Below are 17,253 nucleotides of genomic sequence, written 5' to 3' on the forward strand. Positions count from 1 at the left end.
GTGGGGGGTACACCTGGCCCCTGTGCTGCTAGAACCCGCTTGCTCCTTGGTGTAAGGCAAGGTCTCTTCCTTCTCCCTAGGGCGCTGTACAGGCGAGTGGGCACTGACCTAGTGCACAGTGCGAGAGGCAGGGTAGGTACCAGCGTCACTTGCTAGCTGGAGGCCTGGGCACTCCTGGGGTACCCACCCGAGGGCATGATGGAGAAAGTGCATTGACTTGCAAGTCTGGAGGTCTGGTGTCTAGCCGTCCATGGCTTTGCCTGGCCGTGACTCACCCCCTTTAGCCCCAGGGTGTCCAGAGTGATGGAGTTGGACTCCTGTGGCTTAGGGAACTTTCGAGGCAGTGGCCTTTTCCGTAAGGCTGGAGAAGTAGCCCAGGGTCAAGGAGCAGGGGTGAGCCTCTCCATTAGAGGAATATCCCCAGGCGACGTGGTTCTGGAAACAGCGCCACCTGAAGCAGACACGGCGGAGTCGGAGCAGAGGCGCAGACGCACTGAACTGTGTTGCTGGCAAAGGCCACTGGCAGTAGCCAGCTCCTTCCATTTGTCCTGAGGGCGTGGTCTGTCTGCACTCGTTTCTTCCGATTATAATTCCTACAACTGACCATGCCTGCCTGGCCGCAGGGACGCGGATGCTGTCCTTCACAGTGTCAGAGGGCCACCGCCAGTCCCCTCTCACTCGCGGGTCCTCGGGTCTGTTTCCCCGGCCTCTGTTTCCTCATGCCTCGATGAGTCAAACACCTCGTTTGAATTTTTTCTTTTGTCTTTCACACCAGGCCTAACTTGCATACCTTTTCAGAATACGAAGGTGAAAAGAGGCCACCTCCAAGGAAACAGATGCCGCGGAACACACCTGCCTGGGGGAACAGCTCCTTAGCCCCAACCTGGGGGAGCGCGCGGAGCCCTCTCTGGGTGGTCACTGTGCCGCGCTGGGCGAGGCGTGTGCAGTAGAGCTCCCTGACCCAGCTGTCATCTGTCAGTGCACTGCTGCTCCCAATGGGGGGGGGAGTGAGATACATACCTGAGAACAGTGGGTTATGATGCCATCACCCACGGGGGAACACGCCCGAGACCGCGGATGCGGAACAGCCTTTCCTCTCCAACTCAAACAGCAAGTAGGTCCCCTGCCTCTCATCACCTTTGGAAGAGGTCGCTTTCTAGGACTTCATTCGTTCCTGACTCTGCCCCTAATAGAGCTTGAATCTAATCAGCCTGGCTGGGCCCTTATGGGAGAAGCGACGTTCTCTTTCGGGGCAGCTGGCTGGGTGTTGCTGGTGGCCATGCTGGCCCCTCCAGCTACGCAGACAAGCCCACCTCCAGCTTTGCTGGGGAGGCAGTGAGGTGCTGGCACTCAGAACATTTCTCCACCCCTTTGGGCCTCAGCCTTGGCACTGGGATCAGCCCTGGGGCGCTCCGTGTCAACACGAGATCTGCCCCTGTTGTGCCCTGGGCCCCACTAGGAGCTGTGCGTGGCCCAACTAGCCGAGCTAGAACGGGTCCTGCAGGTTTGGACTGCTTTCAGGTGCTGCGTGAGTGTGTGTGCTCTTTAAAACGTGTGACCTGGAGGATGAGTCATTTTGAGTTCTGCCCGCTTCCCCAGAGTGCTCGGGGTGGAAGGGACAGTCCCCCGCACTCTCGCAAGAGGAGGAAGGGACACCCCCGGGCTCTCTGCTCCCCGATTCCCGATACTGGGGCTGCTAGAGTGCTCCACAGAAGTCAGCTCCGGTTTCTACTTGCTCATGGAGCCTGGCTGCCTCCCAAGGGACTCCAAGTGGTTGACAGCTTACTGTGACCGAAAGTCCTTCCTTACCCGTAGCCCCAAACCCACTGCCCTGGAGTTAGAGACCCTTGGTTCTCTGTCCTGCTTCCCAGGGCCACAGCGTGCTTTAAATATTCAGTCCCAGCAGCCTGGCCCTCCTGGGGTTTTTCTAGGCTAAAGGTGACTCTGGGCTCTTTTTCCTGGAGGCCAGCCCACGGGGACGTCCTCCCCCTTTCTGTCTGCCCACCTGGTCCCTCTTCAGGACTTGAACAAACGCGATTAGGAGACGCGTTTCCGATAGAATCTTGTTGGAATTTGAGGTGGTGGAATCCATAACTTGGAAGAATACTTCCTTGGCAAAGCAAACAACTTGTGTGTGACTGTTCTTTTAACCAGCCCGCTTCTGCCAGATGTTCTGTTCATTGCGCACCCGGCTCCCTGGAGCTGTTTGCAGGCCTTTTGTTAACTCCTCAGCTTCTTCCCTGCCTCCCCTTACATCTCCGAGCATTAAGGTGAGAGTTGAAAGGCAGCTTTAATTTGGGAGATCTGGGCTCTGAGAATGGACTCTGTCTGGCCTCCGAATTTCCGCCGAGGCTTTGCGCCCATTCCCTCTCCCCGAATGACCGACCCTCCAGCTCCCCAGGGTCCTCTGGCTTGCCCAACCTCACAGGCACTGGTGCCAACCCAGCTGGGCACAGACATTCCTGTCTTGCTCCATTTCATCTTTGCAGGGGGCAGGCACGCGGGTCATTTGCTGGCTTCTTATCGCTTTCCCTTTCCCCTTTCAACACAACTGCCTCCCCATGCTCTGGCCTCACTCACCCCTTCTTGCCTGCTGCACCCTGGCCAGGCTTCTGGCGAAACGAGAATGCTGTTAGGTGTTCAATAACTAAACTGTTAGTTGCCTTCTTTCCCTCCACTGCATGGGTCCCCTTTCCCCAGAATGGGCCTCCAGGGACCTCCTGGCCCCAGGCTCGGTTGAAAGGCCCCACTTTGACTGTGGCCAGGAGATGACCAGCTGCAGGCACTGTGAGAGCCAGAGCCCCCTGCTTGCAAGGCGCAGCCAGCACATCGCTGCCTCCAGTGTGGAAATGCTTCCCTTCGCAAAGAGTCAGGTGCTCTCTGGATACAACGGTCTAAGCCTGGACAGAAAGAGTTGGATGGTTCCTCTGTGGGGGCTCTGATGCTGTCTCTGGGTGGGTAGTGTCAGAACTGAATCGATCCGTAGGAGACCCAGCTGGTAGGGGGAACACTGTGTCCCTTGCACACACAGGGGAGTCAATGACCACAACCTTTCCTTTGTCCCGTCAGCCCTAGGGGCGGGAGCTGCTTCCTTCCATCATTACATGTTTCCTCGGGGTCATAAGATCCTGACAGTACACGTGAAACGATACTACTTGAAGATAGACTCTACTTAAAGACGTACATTGTAAACCTTAGGCCAACCGTTAACATTTTTGAGGCATTTAAATGGCTTAACACACTGTACTGGATTGTCAACAGTTTAGCACCATTCCCCTTCCTGTGGTCCCCCTTGTATCACAGGGTCTGGACGCTTAGGGGAACTACATTTCAAAGCATTCCTTGCCAGAGAGTTGACTTGTTATTTGTAGTAGTGATGCCCTATCCAGTCACTGTGAACACCAATTAAGTCAGCAGCTACTGGTCCGTTGTTCCAACAGGACCTGCACGATGAGGTTGCTGTGAGCCTCCGCACATTCTGGGGAACCCATCAAAACACAACTTTGTTTTATGTGTGCTTCTGTGTAAGGACCCCTTAAAATACACTGTTAATTCCTTAATGTGGAACTCAGGACCAACACCTCTCCAGCTCATGCCTGAGACAAGTTTATCTAAAAGATGCACTTTCTTTGGAAGGCACCTCACTGCCTTCCTGTGCTTAGGAACACTAGACAGAGCTTCAGCACTATGCCTGGGGAATCTTTTAAACGGAGAAATCACCAACAAAAAGCTCAAAAGTGCCCCCCCCCCAAAATATGTGGCACTAAATAGGTTGCAGAAAGGACACATTCACCGTACGAGAGCTGAACAAGAGGGCACAGTGTCACCTCGTTTGACCTCTGCTGGGAGTGTCCACATCGGGTCAAGCCCATTTTTTTCTGCTTGTCTGCGAATGACCTTGAAAGTGCTGCGAGTATGAATTTTTGGATTATAAATCAATTTTAGCAGCAGGCTAATTTGCAAATACGGGAACCATGAATTGTGAGGGTCAATTGTATGTCCATTCCAGCACACCCACTTCTAACATCTACCAGGACAGCTCGGGTACCTCCACCTCACTGAGCACTCACTGGCCATGGGTTTTTGCCGGGCTTCTCAGAGCTACTGCAGTAGCTGGGGTCCTTGCTGGGGTGTTAAACCCCGTGTGCTGAGAAAGTGTCCCCAGGTCAATGAGCTCTTGTTTACCTAGTCTTATGCTCCCACTTCCTTGATTTTGCACCCACAAAGTTCAATCCCAGGGTTACTGCCCTGGCTTCTGCTGGTACATGCTGACTAATTCTTGCAGAGCTCAGGCATATAGTCTGTTTTTGCCCTTTGCCAGTCCCAGTGGTACCCAGCTGGGCTTGTTGGGTTTTAACACCAGTTACCACCCTAGCAGCCTGGAGGGAGGTGGGGGCAGCTCTGAAGGCAGGGGCACCTGTTGTCCGTGAGAAAGGGCTTCAGTGGCACCTGCCAGCTCTGCAGTGGCTCCAGTTCTTACAAAGGAAAGGTGAGCCAGCTTGGCGAGTCTGGGGGAGTCTGGGGTGCATGCTGCAGAGCCACCATCCTCAGGAACACTCATCCATGTGGCCTCGTCACGTGTTTTAGGATCCTAGGTTTTTCCCACCAGGGCCCTGACCTTCACCCCAACAGGCGTGCCTTGCTGGGCATTCAGACATCTCTGGGGCTCTAGACTCTGATAATTAGGTCTTCAGCCCACCACGCAGTGAGTCTGTTCTTCCACTACCATAGGTGATGAGGGCTTCTTTGCAAGCTACCTCCACAGCTCTGTAGGTCTCGCCCTTGGCCATTAACAGCTCCTTAAGAGCTGCCTCTCTTGTCATCCTTCTACAGTACAACTCAGCTGAAACCAGCCAGCTAGCTTCCTCTGTCTTTATCAGCATTGATTTCCCCATTTTTTTCAAACTCTGGCATCATAGCACCTACCAGAGTATGCTCCACAGGGATATTTTCGCAGGTCACTACCAGTAAAACCTTTAGCATTTTGAGCCACACCTGGTTGCCAGGGGCTCTCTGTGTTCCCCCAGGAGAGCAGCCAGTTTGCCTGCTGGGCAGCGGGTGAGCCAATCCTAGTTTTCCTGACCACTCCTGGTGCTTCCCGTGCAAGTCCAGGTTCACTGCAAAGTAGACACCAATGCAGGATCCAGCCCTAAGGGAAGTGGGCAGGGAACCGAGGAGGGCCACGAGAGCCACCAGACGGTGATGCAAGTCTGACCCCCAGTGAAGGAGAGAGGGAAGGCAGTGTGTGGAAGCGTCCCGCACCACACTACGCCTCATGAGGGAGTTCAGAGGGCTGCTGGGTAGCCTTCGAACTAAGAATGATTGTCGGAAGAGTCCCATCATCACCCAGGGACGGGCCCCCCTTAGACTCTCTGCCACTGGGTGCAGCCCATGTATATATGTTGCCTCAGTGCAAATGCATTGCAGTGGTACCTCGGCACTCATTGTTCATTCGTTCCAGAACTTGTGACAAGTTCTGAAACGGACAAGTACTGAACAATGAAGCATTTTCTCTCGAGAGGCTGCTTCGTGACTCATGCAAGTTCTAGCAAGTGTGAAGAGTCCCAAGCAAGCCCTGAGTGCTGAGACTTTTAAATGTGATGAGTACAAGGTTTCACAAGTTCTGAAACTTATGAGTGCCAAGGTGTGACTGTATTTGGCTTCAGAGACCAGGAGCCGGGCCCTTGGTCAAAGGAGCTCCCAGTTTTGGAGGTCCACAGGTGCATCCTCATGGCCACTGGCGGACTCACTCACCTTTCTCAGGAGAACCCTACAAAGTAGGCACTCCAAACACTACCTTCTTATACCTAAGGAAACTGAGGCTTAGAGAGGTTTGGACGCTTGTCTAAGTAAGGCCACACACCTGGGAAGTGGCAAAGCCAGCCTTGTCTCCAGGAAGGGACCCAATTGGAAATTTCATTCTCAACTCCTGTCTTTCCTATCCCTGCCAGCTGCCCATGTTGGTGACTCGCCGTGGGAGCACCTCCATTGCCACTGTTGCGACAATTTTGTCACATATTTTGCAACTTATAACAACACACAGTTGTTATGTCAGTCTCTGTGGGTCAGGAGTCTGGCACAGCTTCGCTGCACCGTCTGCCTCAGGATCTCACAAGGCTGTAATCCAGGTGCTGGCCAGGGATGCAGTCCCATCTGAGGCTAGACGGGAGGGATCCGTGTCTGAGCTCATGTGGTTGTTGGCATCATTCGGTTGCTGCAGGCTGCTGCGCTGAGGGCCCCAGATTCTTGCTGGCTGTTGGCCAGAAACTCGTTTCTGAGGGGTCTTTTCCATAGGGCAGCTTGCTTCTTCAAAGTCAGCAGAAGAGGTTTTCCTATCAAGATGGGCTGTAATCTTGTGTCACATACATCCTAAAACCTCCCACACCCAGGGAACGGGATCACACAAGGCCATGGGCACCAGGAAATAAGGAATGAGGGCCACCCTAGAGTCCACGTGCCACAGCTGCCTCGTTGACCAGCAGCATCTCTAATGAAAATAGCTCCTTGCACTGCTGCAGAGCTGGGCTCTCCAGGAAGCGCAAGTCTGTGCAGAGGCAGCTGACCTGGGGGATCCCCACTGGTGACTTTTCCAACTCTCCTTTCCTCCTGTGGTTCCAAAGATCCTTCCCCTCATTGAGAGTGACTCAAACACTTGAGATGCTGAGAGCTGGCCCTCCCCATCATGTCATGCTTTAAGGGTGGGTGATAAACATGTCCTTTGACTATTATTCTTTTCTTAATGAGAAATGGCAGAAATTTCCCTCAGAGATCCCTGAAGACTTAGAAACGGCTCAATTTCCACTGACTTTGTTTCTTTTCTTCCTTGTTTCTCTCTTTCCCTTCCTGCATCAGCGTGGGGAAACACAATAACTAAATCTTTCCATATTCGGATGCTATTGCAAAATGAATTTGAAAATTGTCAAAACGACATTCTACTTGTCTATGTGTCCAGGAATCACCTAGAGCAAGGCAGGACGTAGGGCCTCTCTTCAGTGGGATGTGGAACAGAGACGTGTGTGCGTGTGTGGTTCCGGATTTCCGAGGCTTCACAGGCCTGGCTTCGACTGTTTGCAACTTATTATCTCTGCAACTTCACCTCTCTATTTACCTCATTGCACTTGGCAGAGAGTAAAGGATCTGGCAGCAGGAAGACAAGAGACAGGCTCATTTCCCAGCTTTGTATCCGTGTGGTCTTGGACAAGACCCTGCACTCATGGGGCCTAATTTTGCCCAGCTGTAAAATAAATGGTTTGGACACAAGGCTCTTTGGGGTTTCTTAAGGTTCTGTGTTCCATGCCTACCTCCCAGTTGTAAAGAATGGGCATTAAGGTGATGTCTGTCACAAAACCATTTCTTGTTGAAAACGGTAAATCCTAGGTAGAAATTTTAGGAGAAATTGCACGAGAGCTGGAAGGATTCATGGGAAACGAGATGCGATGCTATTTCTAGGAAGGGGATGGGCGTGGCGGGGCGCTGAGCCGGTGTGCGGGCAGAGGAGCATCCTTGCAGTCTGACAGCGTCCACCGGCGGGAGCAGCGGGGCCGAGTCCGGAGAGGACCGCGGCCGCAGCGGCTGCGCACTGGCGCGCCCAGCCGTCCGATTGGCGAGTCTCCGCCTTTGCGGCCAGCTGATTGGGAAGGCTAGAGGAGAGCTGCGCGCCGATTGGCTGGGACGCCCGCCGCTCAGGCCCAGGAGCGGACGGTTTCTACTGCGGCTGGGCACCGGCTCTGCTCCAGCGTCGGCCTGCGCTCCAGCTGCGCCCGGCCCGGCCCCGGCCCGGCTCGGCCCGGCCCTGGCCTCCGAGCGAAGGCGCCGCTGCCGCCTGGGCCGGTCCCAGGGCCATGAGGAGGCGGCGGCAGCCACTGCGGCCCGCGTCAAGGTGACCGGCCGGGACTGCGGCGGTGTCGGCGGCGGGAGCGGGCGGTGAGAAGAGCGGCCCGCGGGGCGGGGCGGGGCCCTGAGGGCCGGGCTGGAGGGAGCCGCAGGTGCAGGAGGCGGGGCCTGGAGGGCCGCTGGGCCGGGGAGGGGCCTCAGGGCGGGAGGCGGGCCGGGGGGGGGCGGTTAGGTCGTCCGGGTTTACGGGCGCGGGGGTCGGACCGGGGGCCTTCGTTGCTCTGGTTTGGTGGGGGGCTTTGTACGGAGGGCGGGGGTGTGGGGGTGGAGGTGGGGTGAGGCCGCAGATCGGGGGGCGGGGCTGGCGGAGGCTGTTGGGTGGGGCCGAGGGCTGCAGGGGCGGGGGGCGGGGCCAGGTGGGACCACACGTTTGCCAGGTGAGGCCAAAGCGGCTGGAGAGCTTGAGTCTAAGGAAACCACAGGTGCAAGGGGCGGGGCTCGGTAGACCAGCAGGAGCGGGGGGTGGGGCCCTGAGTGGTTGCAGGTCCGGAAGCGGGCCCCAGGTGAGGAGCGAGCAGAGGTGAGTGGGCGCGGGCGAAGGGAATGCTGCCCTCTCTGTTGTTCAGGGGGCTTGGGTGGAAGCAGGAATTTTGGGCTCTCTGAGGATTCTGGAGGCTTCCAGGGTTGCCACTGGGCCAGAAGGGCCGGCCAGGCCTGCCTGCCTTCTCCTGAGTAGGACTTAGGTCTCAGCTGTCCTGGTTACTAGGCTGGCGGCTTCCCCTGTGTCAGGCTCTAGGACGTACCGTTTTTCACGTCTCAGGGACTTCTGCTGCCGCGGTTGCAAGGGCCACGCCTAGGTTGGGGAGCGCTTGCGTGGCTTTCATTCGATGATCAGCTGGTGAGAAGCGTGTGTGCTTGAAGAGTAGCTGGTGTGAAACTCGAAGGGTCCTGGCTTGCTGGCTCCCCATACAGACACTGCTGCAAATCCTAACAGCAGCAGTCCCCAAAAGCCCGAAATGGCAGCCTGGTTAGGGGGAAGAACAGGAATGAGGGTTCAGAGGTGTCTGCCCCTGTGTTACCTTGGAGAGTCTCTCCTTTGCGAAATGAGCATGATGGTAACTGCCTTGTGTGAGAGGACAGGATGGAACTGTGCTACTGAGCACATCCTTGCGAAGTTATGAGTCTCCCTTGCCTGCGTTGATGGGCGGGTTGGATTCTGGAACTGGGGCCCAAAGAGGAGGAGGTTTCTAAGAGGTGGGGATTTCTAGACCGTTTTCTGTTTGAGTTTGGGATGAGGCTTGTGGCGGGGAGTCCCCAGAAGACTCATTCCTGTCTCTGATGGTGACTGCTCCTCCCTGTGAGGCCCTGGAGGAGCTGTGGGAAGGAACACGGGGAGAAAGAAAGCAGAGGAGCATTTAATTGTTTGCTGACCTTTAGAACTCAACCCCAGTGAGGACTCTGACCTGGAATATGGGGCTTAGGTTTGAGCCGTATGGAATTCCCCTTCTGGTTCAAGTACAAACCCTGAACTTACCACACTAAACAGAGGAGGATGCCAGAACCTCATTAAGTTCCTGCAGGGCAGAGAGGAGAAGGCAAGATGATGGGGCACCCTCCTGGTGAGAAAAGGGTCCCCTATACCTACATGCGTGGCCCTTTATCGTGCGGTGCCTTCATTCCCCCGTAGGCCGGTCCGAACGCAGTTCCTCCTGCGTTGCACGGACAGGAGAGAAGCTGGAGAAGGTTTCTCCTGTTCTGGTCTGCATTTTTCTTCACTTTAGAAGGCATGAGACTTTTGGGGACCAACCACCCTGGTGCTGGCCTCTGTCACTACCACCAGTTTTGCGGCGGTGGCCCAGCGGCATCACGGGGGTGGCGTCTCAGGTACCCACGGGGTCTAGGAGCAGCATGTGTGCGCTGTCCCATTCTGTCCCAGTAGGAACTGTGCACATGGCTGTTGGAGACTGCTGCCCTCTGGATGACCCCCACACTGCGGGTTACAGGGAAAGCCCAGGCGTGGTGGCAGACAAGGGCCAGAACCTGTGTTGGATAGGGAGGGGATAGGCTTTTTGATCATTTATCCTTACAGTAACAATATCCAGGGTCGGGAGGGAAACTTCATTAATGGACAATATTGCATCCGAGGCTCTCTGTGACATAGCCCAGTCCCCCTTTTTAACTCAATTTCCCTGTTCGGTGTGGAGGGGGACATCTCTGGCTTGGAAGGCAGGTCTGCATTTGAAGCGTCATGCACTAGTTTTTTAGTTTCCCACAGCTTTGGTTCCCTTATTTTAAAAACAAAGATGAGTATGCCCGCCTCGAGAGCTCATTATGAAGAACGAACGAGACAAGGTAAGTGAAAGCACCCGATGTGTTAGGCACTCAGTATACAGGGTCCGGTAGAAGTACGGCCTGCTTGGGTGTGGTCGGCAGGGTAATGACACGGGTGTAATCATTTATAGTTTTAATTTGAACACGTCACCTAAAATGTCATGTGGTGTGCTTGAGTGTGTTGTTGTTGTGCTACAGAATCACTTGCTTTTGTTTTGTAATAAAAAAAGAGGCATTATTTGTGCTGGACCCTGTATATTAGGATCTGTTTCTGCCTCTCCCTGCCTCCTCGCCTTTCAACCACCCCGGCCTACGGGGGAATGAAGGCACCGCACGATAAAGGGTCATGCACGTAGGTATAAGGGACCCTTTTCTCACCAGGAGGGTGCCCCATCATCTTGCTTTAACCGCATGTCGAGGACAAGGAGGGCGGGGCTGGTGACTCTGAGGCTTTCATTTCTCCCGTGGCTTGGGTCAAATCCCGTCCCCTCTCCGGGCCTTGGTTCTCTCAGCCGCGTGAGAACGGTGTTAGGCCGCGTGTGCCAGGAGAGCGGTCCTGGCTCTGGCGTTCCGGTTGCCTGCCCGCGTGCTCTCTGACAGGCAGGGAGGGGGAGGCTGATCACCTGTTCTTCAGTTCTGCTTTCCAAAACGTCTGTCTAGCGCCCTGCCTGGCACACAAACTATTGCAACGTTAGTGAAGTTCGTGAACCTCGACATGGCTCCAAAAGGGGTTTAACAGTCCCCTTTCACCCCAGATTAAGTTTGTCCGGCTTACGTTCATAAACATGCATACGTTTTCATGTTGACAGTCATACGTATGTGAATATTTGGGGGAAGGCCAATAAGAGGTGTCTTTAAATGATGTTTTTGCCTTATTTTTAAAAAAATTTAAAAAAATCACATGTGGATTTTTTAAAAAGCAAGCAGTTCAAAGGGGAACGAATGGTAAAGTACTTCTCTTTCTTGTGGTGAGGTCCAGCTCCCAGCCCTCCTCCCTGGAGGCAAGCACTACTACCATTTCTTGTGCATTATGCATTCTTACACAAATAATATTCCACGCACACTCTTGCTCCTTCATTTATTGACTTGATCTATTTTGGAATTGTCCCAACATGGGAACGAGTTCCATTTGGTACATAGAGTTCCTCTTTAATAAATGTTTTTGACTGATATTGTGAGTGTAATTTCTATCCCCGCTGCAAACGCCCCACGATGTTTACTCAGCAATGGTTAACAGCCGTTGTTTAGAGGAATTACATGAGACAGCCCTTCTGCTCCTCTAGGAGAGAAATGGCTTTGACCCCAGGGAACAGTGGACTAAAGGGCAATCCACGTGTTTGGATTCAAGGCAGAGGACAGAGAAAGGAAAAGGGATGTTTTCACTAGTGACTGACAGCTGAGTGTTCATTCACGTATGCTTCCGAGTTCAGCTCCGTCACTCACTGCGTGACTTCAGACAGTTTGCTCATCTTTCGGTGCTTCGGCCTCCTGCTCTGTGGGGCGGATGATGGCAATGGGGTCTGCCTGTCGGGGTTCGTGCAGGGGACCTGAGACCACGCAGGCGGCGCGCCCGCAGCAACGGCAGGTGTAGTCGATCCTCGAGAAGAGGGAGCTGGCGTGCGATTAATAATCTAAAGGTGACTCTTTCATTCTGTGTCAGCAGCTATTTACTTAAAGTTGAGGGTGAGCCACAGAGCATCCCCAAAGTCCTTGCCCCCGAGATGCTCACACCCTGTGCAGGGAGACAGGCACACAAGCCACCGACGACAGAACAAGGTGGTGGGCCTGATGATGGGGGGTGGACAGTGTGGGGGCCACGGGGACAGGAAACGATGACCTCTCCCTGGGTGGTAGGGGAATGGCCTCCCAGCTCCAGTTTCCCCCTCTCTGGGCAAGCTCCCGTCCCCACCTCTGGGCACAAGTGACCTTCCCACCCGTGCTCCCTGACTGTCATCGTGTGCACACACCTTGGTGGAAACGTCGCTGCATGAGTTACCTGGTGCTTGTCTCCTGCCTGCACTGGGAGCCCCCCACTGGCCTCGTTGCTGCATCTCCAGGGTGGGCTTTTGGTGGGCGTTGTGATGGACCTCTGCTCAGACAAGTCATGTCACCAAATACGGCAGCCTCCTACCGATCAGCCCTCAGGTCCGGTGAAGAAACCCAGACTGAGGACTCTATTACTTCATCCCCCAAGTGTGTGGGTGCCAGCTCTGAGACAGGCACGCGCTGTGCCATGTACCAGCTGTGGACTCTGGGTCTGGCCGGTGTTACTTGTCCCACTAAGTCTTAGGGATGGGAAGAAGAAAGGAATATTTGCTACAAGATAAGATGGGGAAGCAGAAAAAAGGACACATTCAGAACCGAACTGCTCTAGCTTGCTGAAACCCTTCACTCCATTCCTCAGAAGTATGGCAGGCTGCTCACCCCTCCCTTGGGCAGGGGGGTTGCGGGGGAGCAGGCCCGAGGGAGAGGAGAAGGCGTCTGTGGATTTCGACCAGGGGTCGGGGGTAGTTGGCCGGGTTGGCCTCAGTGAGGGTCGTCCTGGAGCGTTTCTGGGGCGACTTTGTGGGAGACAAGGTGTCACTCCCTTCATGCGGGCATTCATTCAGCAGCTTTGTTGGGCTCCTGCGCTGGGCCAGACCCTTTGCTGAACGCCAGGCGTACGGAGATGGAGGACCTCCACCCTGACCTTGTGGAGCTGACAGGCAGGCAGGTGGAGGAGTCGCACGCACACAGAAGGCAGTTAGCTGTGATGGAGGCCCTCACGTGAGGTGGCCAAGCAGATGCAGACTCTGGAGGCAGGCAGGCCTGGGTTCAAATCCCAGACCTTCCATCCATGGCCTCTGTGACCTTGGGTGAGTGTGCTCCCCAGTGGGTCTCAGTTTACTGATCTGGAAAATGGGGAGAGCAGTGTTACCTAGCTGGGGGCTGTTGTTGAAGAGTAAGCGAAAAAGTGCCTTGGAGTGTTGAGCACAGGGCCTGACAGGAAGCGGGTGCTTACAGAGGGCTCACTGTCATTTTAGTTACCCTCTGTGCTGCGGGAACACTGACTTTTCTCTGGGTTCCAGGTATGGGGTAATGGTGCTGTTTGGGTGGTGAAAGTGAAGGCGATGGTTGAGGTACCCAGGAAACCAGCACTGAAGCCACAGAGGGCCTTAAGGAGCACGGGAAGCATTCCTCCGGGGCCCTGCTGACCCGGGGCTGCGGGTTTGTCTACAGGTGTCCCCACCCCCCTTTTGCACAAGCTCTTCTCAGCGGGGATTCCCAGCACCATCACAAACGACCACCTGCACCCAGCAACTCTGGGACTTCTCCCTGTGGGGGGGGGGCCTGAGTCAGCCTTGTCTCACCTGCCCTTCCGGGGGAGAGCAGAGACCATGAAGACCCGGAGCCGCAGAACCTTCCCCGGGTTTTCTGCAGAGCTTTCGAGTCCATGGCGTTCTTTGCAGGAGGTTTATCTCCTGAGCATCGGAGAGGCCGGTGGGGCGGCGCTGGTCGGGACGATGTGGGTCCATGCCCTGACTCCCTGCTCACAAGCCCTGGGGCTTCAGGCGAGTGACTGTCCTCTGTGTCCTCAAGGTGCAGGAAGTGGGACAGTACTTACCTCCTCATGTTCTCACAAGGCTTCAAAGGGCTCCCGTGGACACGACTTAGCACCATGCTCGCACACCCCGAGCCCCTGGTAAACGTGAACTAGCATGACGTTCTCTTTTAACCATCGTCAGAGGGCCTGTGGGATGCCCGGGGAAGCCCACGGCAGCGGTGGGCACCGGGGAGGGAGAGGACCGAGTGACCCTGAGGGTGGCCCCCTCTCAGGCCGGTTCAGGGACTGAAGGCTGCTGTGTCCAGCTCTTCTTTATTTTTCTGTGATTCCACATAAATAATGGGTCTTTAATACTTTGATTTTAAAAAAGATTTTATTTTTCTATTTTTTTAGAGAGAGGAGGAAGTGAGGGAGACAGGGAGGGAGACACACACTGATCCGTTGCCTCTCACACGCCCCCTACTGGGGACCGGGCCCACCACCCAGGCCGCCACTCAAGCCAGGAGCCACACCAGGCAGGGCAGATAATGGGTCTTTAATATGAACTAATGCAACATTTTACTCTCCCTCTTTGTTACTTAAATATCTTTATTATGAGGTTTCATTTTAAGTTTAAGACCGTTACTTGAGCAATCAGAAGAAAAATGAAGTGCTTTCCTTCAATAGTCAAAGGTTTCTCTGAAGATCAGCTCGTTGGACACAAAAGAAAGAATAATGAATGTAATTAAGTTCGTGTTTATTGGATACAATAATTCTCACTCTTGTATAAGCTTGATAACTAGGTCAAGGGAAATCTGTGCTTTTGCTGCATGTCTGAGTAATTAAATATGTATGAACAACAAGTTAATAAATTCAGGAGAATTTGCTGTGTCTCTTTTTGTGGCAATCAAGTCTATGACATGGAATTAGGGAATTTCACTGTTTTAAGAGATTTCTTACTTGGTGTCCTTTCCGTGGCTGTGTCTTGTTGTTTTCCCCTCGAGGCTCCCGGTTTCCAGCGCTCGGCCCAGTAGCATTACAGGCTGTTTCCTCACTCGGCTCTCCCGGCCCCCGCCGTAGCACGTAACGACACTGTGTGACCAACAGCGGTGTCATTGGGACCCCCCTGGTGGCCTTTGCAGAGCGAGAGTCTGCATCTGTCCCTCCAGCCCCGGTGATCGGAGTGTGTCGTTCCCTCGGTTTGGAACCCCCCTGCGGCCCCAGTCAGTGTGGCTCGCAGATGGAAAGGTCACTGGTTCGGTCCCTGGTCAGGGCCCGGGCCGGGGCTGCCAGCTTGGTCCCAGGTCGGGGCGCGTGCCGAAGGCAGCCAGGCAGCCAGCCGCTCGATGTCCCTCTGTCATGCTGAAGTTTCTCCTCCAGTCTTCCTCCCTGCCTTCCCTTCTCTCTGAAACAAAACGAACAAACAAAAGAAACCCTCTGTGCTTTCTCATTTCTCTTAGAAAAACGGCCAAATCGTTAGCATGGCCTGCAGGGTATAACTGCTGGTCGTGGCTGTTTCCTGGGGTGCGGTGTGATGCCGTCTCAGCAGATCGGGGGCCGCAGCCGCCCTCCTCTCCCTTGGCTCCTCAGTGCCTGGCGGAGAGCACCTGGCCCCGGCAGGTGCTCCACACGTGTTTGTGGGGCACACAGATGAAGCGAGCGCCCAGGGACTGATTTGAATCCATAAAACGAGGTTGTCGGCTCTGAGGTCCCTTCATTATAAAATATCCTAACACATTATGAAGTCTCTCGACGTGTGATTTTCAGCCTCACGTTGGCTCTGCGTGGCAGGTGGGGGCAGGCTTCGGAGTGCGGAGGAGGAGAGGTGAAGCTCAGAGGGGTCAAGCACGCTGCCCCAGGTGTAGCTGCGGGAGAAGCTGAGGCTCCTGGTCCCAGGCTGCCTGAAGGTGTGGTTTCTGACTCGCAGAGGGGGAGCCACAGGTGAGGTAGGGAGACTGGGATTTATTGAGAAAAGGTATTTGTAATGATTTCTTGTGGTTTTAGATCATTTAATTTCCTGGTCATTGAATCTGGGGAGTCGAGTTCAGTTTGGAGGAATGGGTTTGAGGTTCGGGTTCACCCTGGAGCCCAGGAAACCCTGGGCTTTCTCGAGAGTGGCTCAAGCACTGTGGCTGGCGATGCTGACTGGCCGACAGCTAAGGTTAGGATTCGCCCTTGCTGGGAGACTCTGACAGCTGGAAGTGACTTGCTGGTCGGTATGTAGCATCCTCTTGCTGCTTTGAAAAGATGCTGGTTGCTTCCGTCAGCTTATTTCTCCACCTCCTCTCTGGGCGTACCTGCACCTGGGCTGTGTTGCAGGAGCACCGCTGTGGACTTTGTGCTCATCAGATACAGCGCTCGTCCATCCCGAAGGTTAGAGGTCACTGGGTCCACCCTCCCCGCCTCCCAGATGAGCCTGGGACTTTGCCAGGGTGTTCTACTCAGTGTCCCGATTCCCTGCCCAGCAGAGCCCATTTTACGTTAGCCAGCATCCCCACTGGGTGTCATGGTTTCTCAGCAACCACCTGCAGCGCACGGAACGTGGCTTATGGACCACGTCTGTGAAGAAGCATTTCCCTCCGACGAGAGCGCCGCTTCCCGGGCCTGTGCTCAGTCTTCGGGGTGACTCACTGGAAGAAGGGGGCGGGCCTGACCTGGCGCACAGCTCCGGGGTCCAGGGGTGGCGGCTGGCCGAAGAGAGGCAGTGCCTCTGGTGGTCCGTTAGCAGCACGTGTCAGGGCTGAGAGATTCTTGGAACTTACTTTCTTATCAGTGCAGCCAGTCTACCTGTGGAGCAGAGAGCAGCCCGATGTTACCGAGAGATGGCCGAGTGCGAAGCCAGAGCGCCGGGTGTGGTGTGCCAGTCTGCGCCGAAGCCTGCTGTCCGAGTGAACGGGAGTAGTGCCCCCCCCCTCCCCGCCCACGGGCGTGCGCGTGCATCCTCTCCTTAGCAGGGAGCCACAGTCCTAAAGCCTGGGATTGCTTCGCGAGGGCTGAGTCGGAGTAAAGAGAGCTGACGATATCAAAGTGTCGTACCAGTAAGCAGAGCAGCCTTATTCCTCGTTCCTGCCTTCCGCACCTACCCGCCTGCCAGCCCGCCTGCCAGCGCACCTGCCGGCCCACCCGCCCGTCGGCCTCTCCACCCACCCGCCCAGTGCTTGGGCGGCGCCTGCTGAGCACCGGTGCTCGCTGGCCGTGGGGCCCCAGCAGAGGAGGAAGACCAGTCTGGTCCTTGCTCTCTTTCAGCGTATGGTCTAGTGGCAAAGTTAAAGTATAAAAATAACAAGATACAAAGAATCAGTTACAGGTCTGATGACGATGGCTACAAAGAGGAATACAAGGTGCTCAGAGACCATAGACAGGATGGTCTTACCTGCCAGGAGGGTCGGAGACAGCCTCCCAGAGGACAGATGAGTTGGGGTCAACCTGGTGAAGAGGTGGCGCCCCTATCTGCCGTGGCCCCGGCTGGGGCAGAGGTCTGGTGAATAAAGGATCGACAGCCCGCCGGGGTGGCTGGGGCGCGGAGCATGAGGGAGAGTCACCGTGTCCCCGCCCCGGTGGTCGCG

General features: G+C 55.2%; 1 protein-coding gene across 8 annotated transcripts in view; it reads left to right on the forward strand.

The window, feature by feature from the left end:
* Positions 1–7,675: 7,675 nt before the first annotated feature.
* RALGPS1 (Ral GEF with PH domain and SH3 binding motif 1) overlaps positions 7,676–17,253 on the forward strand; it is a 233,187-nt gene continuing 223,609 nt past the window's right edge. For 3 of the 8 annotated variants that reach the window (XR_004902354.1, XM_028512846.2, XM_028512854.2), the window contains exon 1: positions 7,678–7,923. The gene's annotated coding sequence lies outside the window, so the exon portion shown is untranslated. Of the gene's footprint in view, positions 7,924–8,367; positions 8,414–17,253 lie in introns of those variants that run through there. The other 5 variants (XM_028512878.2, XM_028512886.2, XM_036022249.1 and 2 more) reach the window with 4 other exon arrangements.

This window comes from Phyllostomus discolor, chromosome 3, assembly GCF_004126475.2.
Source record: "Phyllostomus discolor isolate MPI-MPIP mPhyDis1 chromosome 3, mPhyDis1.pri.v3, whole genome shotgun sequence".
Taxonomy (NCBI): domain Eukaryota; kingdom Metazoa; phylum Chordata; class Mammalia; order Chiroptera; family Phyllostomidae; genus Phyllostomus; species Phyllostomus discolor.